Raw genomic sequence first — 22,085 nt, forward strand, 5'->3', positions numbered from 1 at the left:
ACTACAAAGCTATAGTAATCAAAACAGTATGGTAAGGAATAAAGACGCAGATGTAGAGAATGGACTTGAGGACACGGGGAGGGGGAAGGGTAAGCTGTGATGAAGTGAGAGAGTGGCATGGACATATATACACTACCAAATGTAAAATAGATAGCTAGTGGGAAGCACCTGCATAGCACAGGGAGATCAGCTGGGTGCCTTGTGACCACCTAGCAGGGTAGGATAGGGAGGATGGAAGGGAGACTCAAGAGGGAAGAGATATGGGGATATATGTATATGTATAGCTGATTCACTTTGTTATAAAGCAGAAACCAACACACCATTGTAAAACAATTATACTCCAATAAAGATGTTAAAAAAAAACCAAAAAACAACCCAGTATGGTATTGGCACAAAAACAGATGTATAGATCAATGGAACAGAATAGAAAGCCAGAAATAAACCCACACACCTACAGTCAGGAGGCAAGAATATACAGTAGAGAAAGGACAGTCTCTTCAAAGAGTGGTATTGTGAAAGCTGGACAGCTGCATGTAAATCAATGAAGTTAGAACACACCCTCATGCCATACAAAAAAATAAACTCAAAATGGCTTAAAGACTTAAATATAAGACTGGACACCATAAAACTCTTAGAAGAGAACATAGGCAAAACATAAATCATAATCTCTGACATAAATCATACCAATGTTTTCTTAGGTCAGTCTCCCAAGGCAATAGAAATAAAAGCAAAAATAAACAAATGGGACCCAATCAAAACATAAGTTTCTGCACAGCAAAGGAAACCATAAACAAAACAAAAAGACAACCTAAGGACTGGGAGAAAATATTTGCAAATGATGCAACTGACAAAGGCTTAATTTCCAACATATACAAACAGCTCTTACAACTCAACAACAACAAAAAAAAACAACCCAATCAAAACATGGGCAGAAGACCTAAACAGATGTTTCTCCAAAGAAGACATAGAGAAGGCCAAAAGTCACAAGAAGAGATGCTCAACATCACTAATCATTAGAGAAATGCAAATCAAAACTACAGTGAGGTGTCACCTCACACCGGTCAGAATGTCCAGCATTAAAAAGTCTACAAATAACAAATGCTGGAAAGGCTGTGAGAAAAAGGAACACTCCTATACTGTTGGTGGGAATATAAATTGGTGCAGCCACTATGGAGAACAGTATGGAGGTTCCTTAGAAAACTAGGAATAGAGTTGCCATATGATCCAGCAATCCCACTGCTGGGCATATATCTGGACAAAACTGTAATTTAAAAAGATCCCACTACTAGGCATATACCCTGAGAAAACCATAATTCAAAAAGAGACAGGTACCAAAATGTTCATTGCAGCTCTATTCACAATAGCCCGGAGATGGAAACAACCCAAGTGTCCATCATCGGATGAATGGATAAAGAAGATGTGGCACATATATACAATGGAATATTACTCAGCCATAAAAAGAAACGAAACTGAGCTATTTGTAATGAGGTGGATAGACCTAGAGTCTGTCATACAGAGTGAAGTAAGTCAGAAAGAGAAAGACAAATACCATATGATATCACTTATATATGGAATCTAAAATATGACACAAATGAACTTATCTATGAAACAGTCTCACAGACATAGAGAACAGACTTCTTGTTGCCAAGGGGGGTGGGGGAGGGAGGGATTGGAGTTTGGGATTAGCAGATGAAAATTATTTTAACATAGAATGGATAAACAACAAGGTCCTACTATATAGCACAGGGAACTATATTCAATATCCTGTGATAACAGAAAAGAATATGAAAAAGAATATATATATATTTGGTTTATATATATATAAAACAAATCACTTTGCTGTATACCAGAAACTAACACATTATAAATCATTATATACTTCAGTTTCAAAAAAAAGTGTTTTGGGGGCTTTCCTGGTGGCGCAGTGGTTAAGAAACCACCTGTGGGCTGCCAGGGCTCAGCGGGTGCTCGGGCTCCAAGTGCACAGGATGAAGATTAAGAAGGTGAACAGCACCACCAAGACACAGTGCATCACCTCCCACAGCCACGTGAAGGAGCTGGAGCTGGACGAGAGAGGCCTGGCCAAGGCAGTGGCCTCGGGGCTCACGGGCCAGGAGACCGCGCGCAAGGCACGTAGTGTGATAGTGGAATTAATCAAAAGCAAGAAATTGCCTGTAAGTGCTGTCTTGTTGGCAGGGCCTCCTGGAACTGGAGAGACAGGTCTAGCTCTGGCTATTGCTCAGGAACTGGGTAGTAAGGTCCCTTTCTGCCGGATGGTGGGGAGTGAAGTTTACTCCACGGAGATCAAGGAGACAGAAGTGCTGATGGAGAACTTCCGCAGAGCCATTGGGCTGCGGCTAAAGGAGACCAAGGAGGTATATGAAGGTGAGGTCATAGAGCTCACCCCATGTGAGACGGAGAACCGCATGGAGGGCTAGGGCAAGACCATCAGCCACGTGATCATAGGGCTCAAGACAGCCAAGGGGACCAAGCAGTTGAAACTGGATGCCAGAGTTTTTGAAAGTCTGCAGAAAGAGCGAGTAAAAGCTGGAGATGTGATTTACATCGAAGCCAACAGTGGGGCCGTGAAGAGGCAGGGTAGGTGTCACACCTATGCCACAGAATTCGACCTTGAAGCTGAAGAGTACGTCCCCTTGCCCAAGGGGGATGTGCACAAGAAGAAGGAAATCATCCAAGACATGACCTTGCATGACTTGGATGTGGCCAACGCATGGCCCCAGGGGGGACATGACATCCTGTCCCTGATGGGCCAGCTCATGAAGCCAAAGAAGATAGAGATCACAGACAAACTCTGAGGGGAGATTAACAAGGTGGTGAACAAGTACATCCACCAGGGCGTGGCAGAGCGGGTTCTGGGGGTTCTGTTCATTGATGAGGTCCACATGCTGGACATCGAGTGCTTCACCTACCTGCACCAGGCGCTGGAGCCTTCCATTGCCCCCACTGTCATCTTTGCGTCCAACCGAGGCAACTGTGTCATCAGGGGCACGGAGCACATCACCTCTCCTCAAGGCATCCCTCTCGACCTTCTGGACCAAGTGATGATCATCCGGACCATGCTGTACACCCTGCAGGAGTTGAAACAGATCATTAAAATCCGAGCTCAGACAGAGGGAATCAACATCAGTGAGAAGGCGCTGAACCACCTGGGGGAGATTGGTACCAAGACCACTCTGAGGTACACGGTGCAGCTGCTGACCCTGGCCAACCTGCTGGCCAAGATCAACGGGAAGGACGGCACTGAGAAGGAGCACGTCGAGAAGATCAGTGAGCTCTTCTATGATGCCAAGTCCTCAGCCAAAATCCTGGCTGACCAGCAGGACAAGTACAAGAAGTGAGACAGCCGAGGTCTTCTGCAAGGAGACTCTGGGTGGGCCCGGTCCCAGTCCAGCCTGTGGGTAGGATGCTTGCCCCCAGGTTGGGCTCTGTCCTCACTCGGGCGGGTGGCAGTGTTGTCAGTTTAGCATAGAAGGGTTTCTTTTTAAATTATTGTGACTCCTCCCGTGGTTGCACTGAAGAACCCTGCCTTATCTGGTGTGTTTTCTAATAAACGCTGATAGGTTATTTTGATGATTAAAAAAAAAAAAAGCCGCCTGCCAATGCAGGGGACATGGGTTCAAGCCCTGGTCCAGGAAGATCCCACATGCTGCAGAGCTACTAAGCCTGTACGCCACAACTACTGAGCCTGCGCTCTAGAGCCCACAAGCCACAACTACTGAGCCCACGTGCCACAACTACTGAAGCCCGCGCACCTAGAGCCTGTGCTCCACAGCAAGACAAGCCACTGCAATGAGAAGCCTGCGTACCGCAACGAAGAGTAGCCCCTGCTCGCCACAACTAGAGAAAGCCCGCGTGCAGCAATGAAGATCCAATGCAGCCAAAAATAAATAAACAAATTTTTTTTAAAAAAGTGTTTTTGAACAGCTGCCTTAGAGATGTCATTGGTGTCTATAGAACCAAAGTGAATTGCTCCCAAGGGCATGGTGTGGCCTGATTAGCACTGAACTTCTATAGACAGCAACAGGCAATAGAATTGGGAGAGAGCCATGGGACTCCCTTATCCAAATGTGTCTGGCCAGTGTCACAAAGCCAAATATGACTTTGAGTCCTGTGAGTCATTGGCACTTTCTGTCTCTTTTCTCCCCTATTCATGTTAATTGCTATAGGCTCATTTCTTAATTCACTTGAGAGACATTCACTGGGGTCCATTTTTTGTCAGGTATCAGGTTGAGTAGTTTACATACATTATTATCTCATTTAATTCATTCAACAGTTTAGTGAGGCAGGCATTATTTTCATCTTCAATTTTCACAGATGAGGAAAAGGGCTCAGACGCCTATGTGCTGTACAAGGGCCACTGATCAAGAGTCATCTAACAGGGTTCAAGCTCAGGTGTCTCACATTCCGAAGGTCACAGCATGGACCATGGAAAGACAGGTCCTTCTGTATCACAGGCAGACCTATGGTGGCAACATTATAAGCAAGGACTTGGAAACATGCAGACCTCAGTTGTTGCTGATATCGTTTTTAGTTTGTTTGGAAAATTAAGAAAGTAATTGTCTAACATTGATGGTTGTTGTCATGACTAAATTAAATACTGTATATAAAATCCTAGAACATAATAAGCTTTTATGAAATGGTGACTATCAATAATAATGTTAACAATAGTAATTGGACTTTGATGTGGGTGGTATGACACTTTGTAGGAGGTAAGAAAATATATATAACAACGTGAAGTATAGCAGGAAGTTTGGGAGTTGGGTAGCAGGCTTGAGGAATTGTAATTAGAGATACAAAGATCACTGGAGGTGGGCTCCAGTGTGGTGAGGGCCTCCTCGTTGAGTCCATCCTGGCCTGGTGGGCCCCAGCAGCCTAAGAGATGGAGTAGAAGTTTGTGTGTGGCCACCGAGTTCACAGAGCTTTGTTCCACTCCTGCTGGGGAGGGACATGATCAGTGAGGGATGAGATTCATGCAGCTGAGACCTTGCGAAAGGAGTCTGTATGGATGAGAAGCTGAGCCAGGCTCCCCAGGGGAAGCCCTCCACCCTGGCTGTCTGGTTTGTATTAAGTGGAGTCAGTCTCTGATTACCTTGGCCAAAACCCCTTTCCCCAGTGGCCCAGGAACTGAAAGATTAGGATCCTTCTGGCAGCTGCTGGCACGTTCTGAACCACAATGTTTGAATTTACTCCAAGGCTGGGAACCAGCTGCCCCATGGAGTGAAAGACGAGGGAATTTCACATGTGCAAGAACCTGAAAGGGGGGAACTTGCTCTGGAAGGAAATGAAGTCATAGCTCTTGCAAGCACAGCATTTCCTCCAGACTGGGGGATCACAGCCATGACTTAGACAGCTTGAGAAACTAAAATCCACTATTATAATGTATATTTAGAAGGGGAAAAATTTAGGGAGTGTGGCATGTTTATTTATCATTTATTTGCACACATTTTCAGTGTAGATAAGGCACATCCTTCTCCAGAGGATGACTCATTTCTCTTGGTTTTTATCTTGGGCTTCGTCTGAGAGGAGTGAGGAGTAGTGTGCTTAACTTTAATAAATTTTCTTGCATTTCCTATACATTTATACATATCTCCTCAAGAAATAGCTTAGTTAATAGTTACTGAATGTCTGCCAACTGAATTGTCATAGATAAATATATATATTTATGGCAGTGTATTTATATTGTGATAGGAACATACACACATATATTTAACTTATTTTGAAATAATTATAGATCTACAGGAAGTGGCAAAGATAGTACAGAGAGGTTCCTGTGTACACTTCCCCCAGTTTTCTCCAATGATTATATCTTACCTAACAACAGTGCTATATCAAAACCAGGAAACTAATATTGGTACAAGGTATGCATAGGTCTATGTCATTTTGTTACATTTACAGGTTAGTGTAACCACTCCCTGACTCAAGATACAGAACTATTATATCACCACAAAGGTCTTCCCCATGCTACCTCTTTATAGCCACACCCATTGCCTTGCCTCCACCATCCCTAACCCCTGGCAACCCAGTAATTTGTTCTCCATCTCTATAATTTTGACATTTTGAGAATGTTGTATAAATGGAATCACATAGGGGACCTCATAAGATTGGCTCTTCTCACTCAACGTAATGAACTTGAGATCCACCCAAGTTGCATGTATCAATAGTTCATTACCTTTTATTGCTGAGTAGTATTCTATGGTATGGTTGTACCATAATTTTTTAAAGCAAATTGTCCTTTTGAATGGACATTTTGGTTATTTCAGTTTTTTGAAATTACAAACAAAACTGCTATGAACAATAATGTATGGAATTCATTTGGATATAAGTTTTCATTGCTCTGGAGTAAACGCCCAGGAGTGTGGTTGCTAGGTTGTATGGTACGTGAATGTATAGATTTCTTTTAAGAAAGTGCCAAATTATTTTCCAGTGACTGTACTACTCTACATTCCTACCAGCAATAGCTGAGAGATCCAGTTTCTCCACAACCTTGCCAGTATTTGGTATTGTCACTATTTTTTATTATATCTGTTTTAATAGGTTTTCAGTGACATCTTATCATAGTCTTGATCTGTAGTCCCATCAGTTGCATTGCTGTATTTAAACAGCCTTATTGGAATATAATTCACATACCATATAATTCACACTTTTAAAGTGTACAATTCAATGGCTGTTAATTTATTCACAGAGTACTGTATCCATCCCCACAACAATTTTAGAATATTTTTTCACCCCCCAAAGAGACTCCTTATCCCTTAGCCATTACCTTCAAACCTTCCACCTCCCCCCAGCACTAGGACACTACTAATCTATTTACCATCTCAATAGATTTGCCTATTCTGGACTTTTTATATAAATGGAATCATATAATATGTGGTCCTTTGTGACTGGCATCTTTCACTTAGCACAATGTTTTCAAGGTCCATCCATGTTGTAGCATATATTATTACCTCATTATTGCCAAATCATGCTCCAATGTATGGTTATGCTACGTTTTATTTATTAATTTATCAGTTGATGGATATTTGGGTTGTTTGACTTTTGGGCTATTATTAATAATGCTGCTATGAACATTTATGTGCAAGTTTTTGGTGGACATGTTATCAGTTCTCTTGGGTATACACCAAGGGGTAGAATCTCTAGATCATGTGGTAACTGTATATTTAACCATTCGAGCAACTGCAAACTGTTTTCCAAAATGGCTGCACCACTTTACATTCCCACCAGCAGTTTATAAGGGTTACAATTTCTTCCTTGCCTAAAGTGACCATTATATTTCTTTTTGATTAGTGTCATCCTACTGTGATATCTCATTGTGATTTGCATTTCCCTGAAGTCTAATGATGGTAAGCATTTTTTCATGTCTTTATTAGCCATTTGTATATTTCCTTTAGTGAACTATTTTGATACTTTGGCCATTTTTTAATTGGCTATTTGCTTTTTACTACTGAGTTTGAAGATGTGTTTATATATTTTAGACGCATGTCCCTTAACAGATATAAGATTTTCTGAATTTTCTCTTATTCTGTGGGTCATCTTTTTATTTGAGACTATTTTTTGAAGCACAAAAGTTTTTAATTTTGATCATGTCCAGTTTCACTATTTTTTCCTTTGTTGCTTATGCTTTTGGTGTCATATCTAAGAAAACATTGCCTAATCCAAGAACTTGAAGATTTACACCTTTCTTTTAAGAGTTTTATACTTTTAGCTCTTACACTTAGGACTATGATACATTTTGAGTTAATTTTTCTATATGGTGTGAGGTAGGAATCCAAATTCACTCTTTTACATGTAGAGACCAGTTGTCCCAGCACCATTTGTTAAAAAGACTATTTCTCCTCCATTTAATTGTCTTGGCATTCTTTTTTCTTTTCTCTTTTTCTTTTTTTTTTTTTTGGTCCTGCTGCTTATGGGATCTTAGTTCCCTGACCAGGGATCAAATCAGGGCCCTTGGCACTGAAAGCACAGAGTCCTAACCACTGGACCACCAGGGAATTCCCTGTCTTGACATTCTAATCAAAATCAACTAATCAACTGACTACATGTCACACTTTTTAGAATTGTTTTTTTTTTCTATCCTCAAACTCCAGTTCCTGAGAACTAAGCGATTTAGCTTCCAAAGGATTAACTAATGCTTGATCTAAATCTTCAGGAGCAAGGATTTTAAAACTGTGAAGAGTCACTTGCCCCTTATGTTAAATGAGATCCAGATACTTTTTAGAGAGTAACTTTAGATCTGGATGAGAGGAAATACCTAGTGGCTTTGGATAACTATGGGGAGAAGGGGAATAGGAGAAGGGGGCCAAGAATACATGACAATCCCAAAGATCAACTTTACTTTTTCAGTTTTTTCAGCTGTACCTTTAATTAGTCTTGGGTTTTGATTGTTCAGCCTCCCTCTAGTCTCCACAGTACAGTATGGCCTCACTCTGGCTAAAAATGCAAGATTTTGCATCAGATAAACATGGGATCCAATCCCAGATCCTTTGTTGCTTCCTACCTGTTTGATCTCTTCAAATTTCAGTTTCTTCTTTTGCAAATTTGAGATAACAATTATGTCTACCTCAATGGATTGTTTGAGCACGAGGTAATACAGGTAAATATGTAGCACTGCCATGGCATATTAAAAATATTATCCCTTATTATTTTCTCTATCCAAAATAAAACCTTATCTGTCCTGTGTTCTATTCCCTTGGATCCTGCTTTGTAAGATGGGATAATCCGCTAATATGATTTTAAAAAATCCTACTAACCTCTTAGTAGGTTTGACATATTTTTCTTTAGGGGAGTAGAGAAGATTTCAATTTTCTTGTATGCTTTAATTTCCTGAGTGTATTACAAGCTGTATTACATTACATTTACTATTTGGGGGTTTTAAGGGTCCTAACGTGATACTAAGCTTCTATTAACATGTGATAGAAAGGGAAAAAGTCCAGGAATCTGTAAAACCCCAAGGCCCTTCTACCTACTCCCTATGACTGTAGGCAAGTTGCTCACCTGCTGTGAGCCTCACTGTCACCACTTGTAAAATGGGGATAAAATACCAGCCTGGACTCTTGCGCAGAGTTGCTATGACATTCAAAGGAGGTAAAAACTGTGCAGAGCTTTAAAAATTGTAAAGTTTGCTGTATCTGTAAGATGGCTTTTATTATTTCATTGAAGTATACAACCAGTGAACTCTTTGACAAAATATCAATATTAAATTTTTTTGTTATTTTTCATTAATATTGTACTACTGTATCAGTGGCCTTAAGAGATATAAAAGAGGACAGTAAGGTCAAAAGCTTTAGCTATGAAACAAAGCAGGGAGTCAAATTCAGAATTCACAGTTGTGGTTCAAGGCTGTACGATGTTTTGAAGGGTTAATGCTCATTGTTTTTGCATTCTTTTCTGAAACCTTAGTGGGCTGGCTCTCTCAAGGCTTTCTTTCTTAGTGGTATGATCTTTGGTAACAGGAAATAGATGAACTCAACTTATAATTTTCAGAGCCTTAATTTTAGGGCCAAAGAAATGGTCCCACAGGCTTTTGTCTGGTCATTTAAGAAACCTGATACTTCATTGTGTGTGTGTGTATGTGTGTGCGTGCATGCACACATGGTCACAGCAAACGTATTTGAAATTCACTGATTCTTACAATTTAACATCAGGTTCTTTTGTTACATTCAAATACAATTAAATTATTTTGTATTTAAAAATAGGAACTATCCATTTCCCTAAAAGTAGCCTTAACCCCTCTCCTTCCATCTGAATATTTACAAAGAAAAATGTCTAAGATGATGGTCACCTAACGATACTGATGATTAATTCTGTATGGTATAGTTTCGGGGGAAATTTTACTGTCACCTTTATATTTTCCTATTTTTTTGAGGGTTTTCCCCCTAACTTTTTATTTTAAAATAATTGTAAACACAAAGTTAGGAAAATAAGAGTCCCATGTAGCTTCTCCCTATGGAAACAACTTATGACTATAGTACAATGGCAAAGCCAGGAAATTGACTTTGGAACCATACAAACTACAGACTTGATTCTGATTTCACCAGTTTCAACATGCACTGATTTGTGGCGACACCCCATCTTAACTCTATTTACCCCTCAGTGAGCACTGCTATTATAGTGGTAGGGTGGGGTGTAGAGCACGCTACACTTTAAAGGGATAAACACAGACCTACTTCAAAAAGGCACATTATTGTCCATATGGTAACAAATTGGCAGGAACTTACCTCATCCTTTCAAAATGACTGGTCAGGATGTGCTTGAGCTTATAACAGTCCTGAAGGCCAGTTGTTAAATATTCAGGAATTTTGTCATTGGTAGCTTGAAATCAGCCATGGTGGAAGCATTTACCTCAGAGAAATCTGCAAAGAGTATAAACCAAGGCTCGCCCTCTCTTTCTTGAGCCTGCTGACCAGCACATCGCTGTTTGCCTGGCCGTTGACAGCTTGTCTTGGCTGATCCAATTTCCCCATATACATCTCCTCAATTCGGTCTCGGTAAAACCTTATTCCCCAGTAGGATGTTTCCTTATCATTCATGATGCTTTTTTCCTCAGGGCTGTAGACTAGGCAGCTAGATAGTCTAAAAAAAAAAAAAAGAATTTTCTGTTAATGGATTCTAATACCTTCATTATGGCCTTTCTTGGTAACTCACTTTCATTTTGCCCAGGGACTTTCTGGAAGATGTATTTGTTTTTAACTCCAAGAGAAGGTTTGGGTGTGTGAGAGAGAGAGGCAGTAGAAGGACTAGTGGGAGGTAGAAGGAGCAATGGGGTCCTGAGTGTCCTCTCCATTCCCACCAAGCGGGCAGTGTTGAGTCATCCACACTCAGGGTCAGCCCTGCCTTGACTCCCCCAGTCCCATCTTTTTCTCTGTAGGCTGCGGGAAGTCAGTGGTCCCTTCTGTTGAGGCAGAGGATGGGAAATGGGAAGAGAACCTTGCTTTCCACTTGAAAAGGGGTCAAAAGGCAAAGGGATTCTTTCCAGATCACAGTGGATTCATAAGCTTTCATATAGTGAAGGGCCGTATCCTTTCATCGTTAGTCAACAAGTGTGCTGTGTTTCCTGGTACCCTTAGTACATTACTTGTAGACAGAAAAAGAGTAGAAACAAAAACAAAACTTTGCTATTCTGTCTTCTCCCCTTGTCTAAGTATGTTGCTACTTAACAGACTTGTGTTGACTATTGTATGTATACTTCCCCAGGCGCTGTGGGGAAGTATTAAATGTTCTCTCACCTCAAGGACCCACGAACTGGAGACAAAAAAGCACACTGGCAGCACAGCAGAGCGGAAAGAGTACAAGCTTTCAAGTGAGAGCTGAGTTCAAATCCTAGCTCGGCCACTTACTAGCTGAATAAACTTGGGCAAGTTACCAAACTTTTATGTGTTGGTTTCCTCATTAGTAAATGCAAAGTTGTTTAAAACACAAATGGGAAGAACTGGAACCCTACCCTGTACCATGCATTTTATGTCTGTTTTTATACTGTTTCATTTTACTATATTTAAATTTAATCCTTACCATAACCCTGCCAGGCACGTTATATTATTTCCATTTTATGGATGGGAAAATTGAGGCTCAGAGACATTCATTAACTTGATTAATGTCATAGAGCAAATGGGGAACAGGACTGGGGTTCAAAAGACCACTCTGGAAGCCATACAGCCTATGAAGAAAATGTATTAAAAAATTCTGACACTTGGTAGGGGCTCAGCAATTGTTATGTTGTTATTCACTTAATATATAATTAATTATATGTTAGCTATATTGATAATTATATTAATATAATTATGTATCATAATATATAGGATTATATAATGTATTATACAATGCATTAATTACATGAATTAAGTGGAAAGTTGACTAAACTTGGAGTCAGATCATCTGACGCACATTTTGGCTCTGCTCTTTATTAGTTCTGCCAATAGGCAAATCACTTACACACCAGTAATTCTCCTTCATACACAGGCATGAGTGAGACATGGTAGCTGTTCAATAAAAATCTGTTGAAAACTGAAGAAATAAACGAAGGAATCAACGAATGAGTAAATGTTTGTCTCTTCTGGGTCTTAAAAAAATGACTCTCGTGATGTACACAAATGAAAAATTAAATAGTTAATGCTCAAATGAAAACTTCACTGTCAGTAGTCTGAGTCAGAGGTACCCCAGACGACAGCGGTTCCTTATAGCGACCCCTGTGGTGCCAAGAGGGTACTGCAAGGGTTATTGCATAGGCTTCCCGGTAATGCCTGATGTTGGCATTTTGCCCAAGATTTGTTTGCGCTGCCCCTTGTTTGCTCCTCCTCTGCTGCCTATTAACCCTAGCCCGAGGAGTAAGATTTTTGCTTAGTCCTCTACATAAATGCCTGCCTATTCACGTAATATTGCAATGCTCTGGCAGAATACATATTGCTTGGCTTTGTTAGAGAGTGCCAGGAGTCAGGAAGGATTGTGAAGGCAGGGATGTCTGGGGTAAGATGCATATACTATTCTTTCATAGTTTATGGTTTTATATTGATCTTCTATACTATATCCTTTTATACTTATAAATGAACTGAAGACTTTACAAATAATTAAAATGTGACTTATGAAGCCTACTGTTGATCGAGTCCTTATATCTCAGCCACACATTAAAACTTTTGGTACTAACCCTGCTACATATCTCATTTAATTCCACAACAGCCTAACAAGGGAAATTATCTTAGTTATCCCATTTTACAAAAAGGAGAGGAAGGCTTCAAATGTTTCAGTAACTCAGTGACACACACCTAGTGGCAAAGCTAGGGCTGGGACCCAGTCTGTCTTCCAAACACATATTCCCTCTCATAACAGAGTAGAAAAAAATAGGCCAGAAAGAGAAAAGACCAACATAATTGGGATTCTGCTTTATGTCCATCAGTAATTAAAATAAAACGGAAGTACCTGGCTTGTTTTGAACTGTTCTTTCCCACAGCAGCCCCTATATTACTGGGGAGATGCCAGCACTAAGAAGCAGGGATCCTTTATCAATTACAGAGTGATGTATAAAATGTCATTTACGGTTAAGAATGGCAGACTAATAGAATAAAAGCTTATTTAGTCAATGTTTTGTACAAACAATCAGAAATTATTGCTCTTTTTCATTCTTGTGCTTCTTGGGAGGTAAATATTTTTTAAGGATGAATCACTATTTTTTCTTTAAAAATTCCTTTAGGAAACATAATATGTTTTGGCAAAGATATTTAAAACATAACACTGCCATTTAAAAGAATTCAAGTACATTCACACAGAGAAACTCTAGACACAATAACATACCTTCCCTTGTCTGTTCTCTGGGAAGGACTTGCTTTGGATGGGGAGAATTAGGGAGTGAATCTGATGAACTGCCTTGACCCTTTTTGTCTGGCATCTTAGTGAGTCTGGAATATTTTGAGACTGTAATTGGTCTCTAAGTTTCCCTGAGCCTTTGTGTTTGCAAATGAATGTGCAGCCTGGGTAAAGACAACAACCCAGCTTCCCTGAAGTAAGGAGAGACTGAAAAAACCAAGATGGTGAAAAACCATGCCAGAAAAATGGACAAGACAGTGTTTATATTTAGATTATTGCTTTCATATGGATGTACGGAAGAGAAACACAAAAACAAGAGACACAAAATGCCCCATAAAATCAACTTTGGATTTTCTTTGAGCTGACACTTTTTCCTGGACTTCTAGACAAATGCTCCCCTCCTGTGGTCAGAGGGTAGAATACAGGGGAATAGAGAACTTCAACCGGAAGGATAAGGGAAGCGAGTAGGGAATGTGTTAGTCTTTTTGCCTGTTTTCTGAAGAGCTTTTGGTTTATGGACCAAAATTATTGTTCAAAATATAAAATAAGGTAATAACAGGAAGAAATAGCAAAACCCTTATATAATAACAAAACCAACAAACAAAACCCCAGAAACAACAATAAAATAAATTTCCAAAAAATGACCCAGTTTACCTATTTCCACATTCATGGAGCCTGCTTTTATCATCCAAATGAGAAGTGATACTTCTCTAAAAAATAAACAAATGAATATAACAAAACAGAAACAGCCTCACAGATATGGAGAACAAGCTAGTGGTGAGAAGAGGGGAGAGGGATGGGTGAGGGGCAAGAAAGGGGAAAGGGATCAGAGGTACAAATTACTAGGTATAAAATAAATAAGATACAAGGATGTAAGTACGGCACAGGGAATATAGCCAATATTTTCTAATAACTTTAAATGTAGTATGATCTATAAAAATATTGAATAGCTATGTTGAACACCTGAAACATATTGTAAATCAAGTCTACTTCAATAAAAACATGGAAAAAGGACTCCCTCCACAGTCTAATATATAAACAATAAAATTAGGTTAACTTAGTGAGACTCTGCTAGGTATTAGGAAATGTATTAGTTGCTGAAGATTGAAAACTGAAAAACGCATTTTCTCTGCTCTCAAATAACTCAGATTTAATTGGGGGTATAAGTGGGGATGAACAGAACAAATAATTTTAATTACCTGGTAAATGACAAGATGAGTACACACAGAATGCTTTGGGAGAACAAAGGATATTGTGTCCAACTCTTGAGGAAGACTATGGCTAAGCTGAATATTCAAGTTTTAGAAGAGGTATCCAGGACATAAATGGCCACGCTGAGAGTTTGAGACTTATTTCCTATAGCTGGGTTAGACAAAATAACAGGCTTGTGTTGGCTGCAGTGTCTTACCCCAGCCCCAAATCCCATGTTTAGTTCCATAAGCGTTTGAGAGTCAACCCCAGGTAGGCATGGGAAAGCAAGGAGTAATTTTAAAGATGAGAACAAGCTGCTATGACTTGCACATTAAATCAAGCTGGAAACAACAAGTACGGTATATATAAAGAGGACACAAGTGGAAGCAGTTAATTTAACTAAGAAGCTGCTGCAAGGGTTCAGGCGAGAAGCTCTTAATAGAAGTGATGGAGAATAGAAGACAGGTGGGAGAAGTAAAATCAGTAGAACTTGTGAAGGACTGAATATGGAGTGTGAGGGAAAAGCAGGAGAGTATTAAGCCCATGAATCTATCATAATTCTATCTAACAGCTCTCACCGACTTAGGGGAACTAGGAGAGGGAACAGGTCTGGATTCAAAGATTAACTCAGGATACTTAGTAGATGGTGGCTTTTAACCCTCCTGTATTGATTTCTATTTCATTGTTTTGGGGACTTAACTGCCTTATTTTACCAGAAGTTCATTGAGAGCAAGGAACATATCTTGTCTTATATCCCTTAGAATGCCTTTTGAAAAAGCACTCTTTTCAAATTGTTAAAAATGTCATTCTCATAAAAATTAATGAGCATGTGTCCAAGTTTTATGTACTTCATTAAATAAAGAAACCAGTAGAATAACTGACCTGATTCAAGAAAGATTTGAAGAATGGGGCAAAGTACGGTGAAAGAAGGCAGTATGCTAGAAACCAAAGTGGTTAATTTGCATATAGGAGAAACCCCTAATCTTTTGAGTTTTTCTTTTTTTTATCATGCAAAAAAAAAAAGTCTCACCTTATCAACTTTCTGCAAGTTAGCTTCTAGCTTTACAGGGCTGTAAAACATCTGGGCTCTCATCAATTGCTGCATTTCCCCAGAGTCAAAAGACTTTTCAGGGCTTCTCTGGTGGCGCAGTGGTTGAGGAGTCCGCCTGCCGATGCAGGGGACACGGGTTCGTGCCCTGGTCCGAGAGGATCCCACATCCCGCGGAGCGGCTGGGCCCGTGAGCCATGGCCGCTGAGCCTGCGCGGATCCCACATGCTGCTGAGCGGCTGGGCCCGTGAGCCATGGCCGCTGAGCCTGCGCGTCATGGCCGCTGAGCCTGCGCGGATCCCACATGCCGCGAAGCGGCTGGGCCCGTGAGCCATGGCCGCTGAGCCTACGCGTTCAGAGCCTGTGCTCCGTAAAGGGAGAGACCACAGCAGTGAGAGGCCCGCGTACCGCAAAAAAAAAAAAAAAAAGACTTTTCAATTGACATATTAGAAACCACTCTGAAATGAAATTAGAAAGACAAATACTCATCATTGTGCTTTACTTCCATGTTTTGAATATTTTTCTACATATTGATACTTTCCTATAGTAGCTCTAAGAATATTTAATGTGCAGTTTAAAAATATTGAATTTATACCCTGTGGCTGTACAAAAATACATCTGAGGTGATGTAAATTAAAGGCAAAAGAGTGAAATCAATAAAGTAAAAAGAAAATAGAAATAATTGACAAGATTCCATAATTAAATTTTAGATTTGTTCATGCATTTCTAGGCAGTCAGGGCAAAATAATTTACATAATAAATTATTTCTTATTATAAAGGAAGAATAATCTAGTTCTTGAAGTGGCTGTTGTTTTGTTTTGTTTTCTCCTTCTCCTTCTAAATTCTAAAAAAGAGTGTCATATGGAGCTTCATGAAGATGATATAGATGTAGTGGCCCTTGTTCTCAATATTTTTACAGTAAGACAGGCACAGATTCCCAATGCCTCTTTGTTATAGAGCCTATTGATCAAAACCAATGGTTTCATATTTATAAGTGCATCTGCATGCAAAAATGTATTTGTTAAACACATTTTTATTTGGAGCATTTTCAGTGAGCAAAAAAGCCTTTATCATTCACTCTGATGTTTCGTATGTAAATACAAAGTAGCTTAAATAAAGTAAGCATTCTTTATCAGCCACTGGACACATATCTTTACCCATGGGGTAGGTAAGCACTTGACTACACATCTGCACCCCTATGAAAGCTGCTCACCTGTAGGTCAGAGGCAGAGCTGTATCATGAGCCCATAGGAGGAGTCCCTTTGTGTGGGCTTTGTATGAACCTAGTGGATGTTTACTTGTCCCACTGGCACAATGGTAGGAAGTGTTCCCTGCCCCCATTAATATCTCCAAAAGACACCAGGGTACTTTGTTTTGGAGCTAGAAGAGGTCAGTTGAGCTGTTGACATGATTAGCATATTTGAGTTATATACCATCAAAACTTTTCATTTATAACATTAGACAGAATCCATAACAATAACTGCCTATTTCATGGCATGCTGATATGCTTGGTACCTTTCTCATAGAGACTCAGGCAATTGTAAGTCTTCATCAAATAACGTTGTCATGATGTCTTGAGGGCTGGGGTTATGTCTTATTCTCTGTTTTGGGGATCTGACGTGACACAGGAGATGGTTCCTATAAACGGGTAACAGAACTTTAACTTGATGAGAGCCACTTTTTGCTAGTTAAAGATAAGAGGTTGCAACTTAAGAACCATTCTTAGCATGGATTTTTCAAGCCCACCCCCAAAGACTATTATTTTTAATTGTTCTCAATAGTGACCTATAAAATTATACCTCACATTGTGCCATATTGGTTCTTTATTTGTTTCATGTATACATGGGTCGTTTCCCACATAAACTGTAAGCTCTTTGAGGGTTGACCCATTCATACCAGGCCATAGGGATGGACATATAATAGATGGTCATGTAACAGATGCTTGTTAACTTGTTACATCTAGTGGGTCTACAAGGTAGAGAAAAAAGGTAGGTGGATAAAGGAAAATAAGTAATAGCTAGAATAAGAATGGCAAATAGCTGGCAAGATTCTTCCCCAAACTATATTCAGAGCAGGCGTGCTAATGACCATAGTTCCCTCCTCATGAGTGTAAATTGTGCCTTGGACTCACCATAGTGAGTCCTCACCATAGTGCCCCTGGCAGGTACAATAAAAAATTCAGAGTGGATAGATGAGAAGAAACCTATTTACCATCTTTGATGTAGAGTTTATTCCCCAACATTATATGGATAACCCTGATTTCCCTCACCCTGCTTTTCTAAAGTAGAATAAGAGTTAAAACAAAAGAAAAACCTATGGACAATGCAAGATAAAGTTTTTAAAAATGCAGTTTGTTTTATTCTTATATAAACTAAAACACCAGAGCTCATTGATTCCTGTATTAAATACATAAATTATAAAATAACCATTCATAAAACTTTACATACAATAAGTTGATTCCAATCTCTACGGTAATAACATACAGTACATGTACATGTTTGGTGTACTTCAGAGGATCATTCTGGTGAAACTCAGTGAATTTATATTTTTCTTCAATTGATAAACAAGCACTGAAGCAATATATGGAGTCATGCTAATGAGATGGAGAGAAAGGACCCCAACTGAAGCAGTTGATTGAATGAAAACTCTGAGAAATTGACCCCCTGGCTGCATTAAAACAGTAGACATCTGGGGAATTACGTATTCCCATGCATGGGTTTTGTACTTGAGTCCCCGCAGAATTGTATCGTGGAGGTTCAAGCAGGCATAAACCCTTTACGGAATGAGATTTTTAGCTGATAAAAATATGTGACTTTGGGCTAATATTAATACTATAGATTGTGCTGGACTCTGTTGCTCTTTCCAGAAAAACCACTGGCATCACCAGAAGGCTAGTTTATGGGCTTGGGTAATTGGAAAACCAATGAGTAGTTCTTTGCCTCAGTCAAAAACAGGGAATAGTAGTAATGGACAGAAGGTAGAGAAAAGGGAGAAGAGACAGGCAAGCAGGGGAAGAGCACAGATACCAGATGCTAAACAAAAACATGAGTTACCCAGCAGCATCAGAAAACCCCTTCCCAATTCCTCAATCCTAGGACAGAAGTACACATTTAGTAAGCGCTCACACCATCATACTATATACAGAATGTATATGTGTATATATCTACATCACATATTTATAAAAGTGTTTGGATTTTGATCTGCCTCATTGTGGGAAGTTATTATGGTTAATGGGGGGAGATAGGCACATTTTGTGACTTATCAATCAAATATAAGAGATTGCTGTTATCAATGGATGCTGGGGATCTGCTTTTGGGAAACTGCATCATCCACACTATAGTAAGTTTGTAGAGGCTTGACTGTAGGCAAAGTTGGACTCCAAGTTGTTTATCTACAGCACTCCCACCCTACAGAACTTTGATATCACAAGGATGGAAATACAAGCATGGGTTCAAAGACCTCAATGCAAAAACACAAAGATAAAAACAGGGAACTTCACCCAATCAACCACCTGTACCTCTGAGTTTCATATACTAGGTTGAATATAGCAAATTATAGTCCTTTTATTTTTGCCACATTGCCCCTTGAAGTATATCTTTAGTGATTATGATTAAACATTGGTCTTGTACTCTTAACGATAGAAGGTTTATTTAGAAAGAACTAAACTGCCAAACTAAAGGCAGCAAAGGAATGTGAATCTGCTCTGCCTGGTACTGAAATGGGATCACAGAGGATCAACTCCAACTTCTGTTATGTCTGAATCCTCCTGCCACAATGCCTGAGGTTCAGTCTCAAGACAATATATTATATAGAAATGACAAGGCAGTTGAACAGAATGGAAGCTTTTGGCCCTCAAGACCTTTTGACCTACATTTTTCCCTCTAGAAAGTAGAAGTCCACTTAAGGAGAGGCTTGGGTCCATCCTGGAAGCATTAACTCATGACATAAACAGTCATTTAAGATTTGCTTTGATGACTATCTCTCAAGTTATATCGAACTTTTTCAATATAGCAGATAAATATATACATACACATTCATATATATATATGCATATGTATACATATATATACTGTACCATTCTTTGACAGATCAAAAATGCAATTAAATATTTAAAAAATAAAATGTCTATGCTGCTCATCTATTTTGATGTAATATAACACATATGATCCAGTTATTTAGCATCAACACAAAACTGATGAATACTACTTTTACAGTTTCCATGAAAACCTAGGCAGGTTAAAAAGACATGCTTCATTTTAAAACAATGAACTTATGAATTACATCAAAGACATTGAACACATGAATTATACAATGGGTTTACAGAAAAAGTTGACAATAAATAGGCAAAAAGGAACAAATTTGCCAGAGATTTATTTTAAATGAAAAACCACAAGAGTAAGTTGAAATAAAATACTGTAGCAAAAATTTGTTTGGCAAAACTTTATTTCTTCTATTACTAGTGGAAAACATATGTCCTCATTCTACTCCAGTGATGACCCATGAGCCTTCTACATCATCTCTATCCTTTAGAAGAACCATGCCACCTATGTGAGCAGTTTTTTTAATAAATGGGAAAAAAATCAAAGCAAAATTTATTCTTCCACCCCTAAAAACCTTGTTATTGGCAAAAATTTCATTTATATGATGTAAGTTAAAAGGGATTTGATAGTTATTTTTAGCAAATTCTAGTGTTACCTAAAACAAAACTTGGGTGGCCATTAAAAAATGTTAGTCAATTTAGTAATAGATGCTTTCTAGTTTTATAGTCAAATATAGTCTTCTATTTCTTTTTCCTTTCTCATGAAACTTTTCCTGTCCTCAATAGCCGTGCTAAATTGGGACTTTCGTTTTATCTCAAACTATTTTTTAAATATCTTCAGTTATGTTTATTTTCCAAGAGATGAAGACTTTGTTAAGAAAAATTAAGTAAAATGAACTCTGAAGAATGCTGTTCTGATTGCTGCTAACCCATTGGCCAAATATGTCATGATAGTTAAGATGTAGAAATTAAAGCAGATATTAAAGACCCAAGTGGGGATCATTTGATCTCTGTAAGAAATGGAGTCACAATAAACCTCTCCATTATTAAGACACTCTTTTTACTCTTGCTGAACATAGTATGCAAGGGAAGCATTCATTTAGATATGATCCATTTCTGTGGATCCATGAGTGACTGGAACACACATGTACAATTTTGCTGATTTTTTTTATAATTGTGGAAATGGATAACAGAGAATGTGCCTATCAAAATATTTAGCCCTATCCCAAGATATGTTAATTTTGAGGATCATGAGTAAGGTATGGTAAAAATATCACCTTTTAGCTTAAAATCTTAGAGAAATTTGCTAATCTCTTGGATCTTAAGCTAAATCCCCCCCCCTTTTTTTTTGCATTTTCCCTAAACACATCTAAAGCTGCTTAGATGGCCATTCTCATGGGCATCGCTCTTGTATGATTTTGTGTGTATGTGATACAATCAGATTTATAGCAGATAAGGTACATGATTAAACTACATTATTGTAATAAATATTTCTGATTGTTCAAACCCCAGTCAGTGATTGGATATAAAATTTAACCTACAAGTTTCTTGGTGGGGAAAGCAAGATGAAGAGGAAGAAAGTAGATTTGGTGGAGCAGATGGGGTATGAATTTGCTCAGATGCACCCTGGAATGGCCAATGGAAAAGTCATCTAAGATATGGGAGAGTAATTTATCCTCTTCCATATGTTCTGACTGAGATTTGAAAGTGTTGGGTCACAAACTGTAGTAGCACCCTTTTTCATATTGCCTGCACAATGCATGTACTATTCATACTTAATATTGAACCTATCCAGTTGAACAAAGAATCCAGCAGAAGGATAGTTATACTGTATATTCCCAGTAGGACATCTCACAAAACCTCCCCCTCCAAATGAAAGGGATAATTAAACTAATTATGTGATATTCTCAGTTCACTTCAAACCTTAATTTCATGGCTGGCTCTCCTATGATAAAAGTGGAGTTTTGTATTATGGCATGCATATACAGTAAGGAGAGCTAGAAAATGCTTATCATTGAAATTACACATTCTTCTAACTTGTTCAATAGCATGAGAATGATCTATTTACTATAGGTGATTAGGGATCCTGGTTCTGGATCACTCAATCTTTATTGCTAGTAATTGATGGGAAAGCTTCAGTGCTACCTTGCTTAGATTGAACCAAACTGAAGCACTATTTTATTACACAGGGGACTCTTTCTCAACAACACAAGAAAGTCAAATATAGCAGTCATTATAATTACAAAGCACTTTGTGCTACTTTAAGCACCTCTTATTCCAGAATTGCAAAAAAACCTCAAAAAACAAAATAGAAAAAACAAACAAACAAAAAACCTTTATGAAAAAGCATTTTAACCTCATTTTGCAGACGAGGAAGCTGAGGCACAGCGAGGTTAAGTGACTGGGCCAAAGATACCTGGGTCAGCAGTAAATATAAGAACAAAAAGTGGGATTTCCTCATTGTAGCTTTTCTTGTACATTCTTCAGTTATTGTTC

The 22,085-nt window shown here is 38.9% G+C and overlaps 1 pseudogene; it reads left to right on the forward strand.

Annotated features, from left to right (window-relative positions):
• Window positions 1-1,988: 1,988 nt before the first annotated feature.
• LOC132485507 (ruvB-like 1) lies at window positions 1,989-3,359 on the forward strand (annotated as a pseudogene).
• Window positions 3,360-22,085: the final 18,726 nt, after the last annotated feature.

Source organism: Mesoplodon densirostris, chromosome 3 (genome assembly GCF_025265405.1).
Source record: "Mesoplodon densirostris isolate mMesDen1 chromosome 3, mMesDen1 primary haplotype, whole genome shotgun sequence".
Classification (NCBI taxonomy): domain Eukaryota; kingdom Metazoa; phylum Chordata; class Mammalia; order Artiodactyla; family Ziphiidae; genus Mesoplodon; species Mesoplodon densirostris.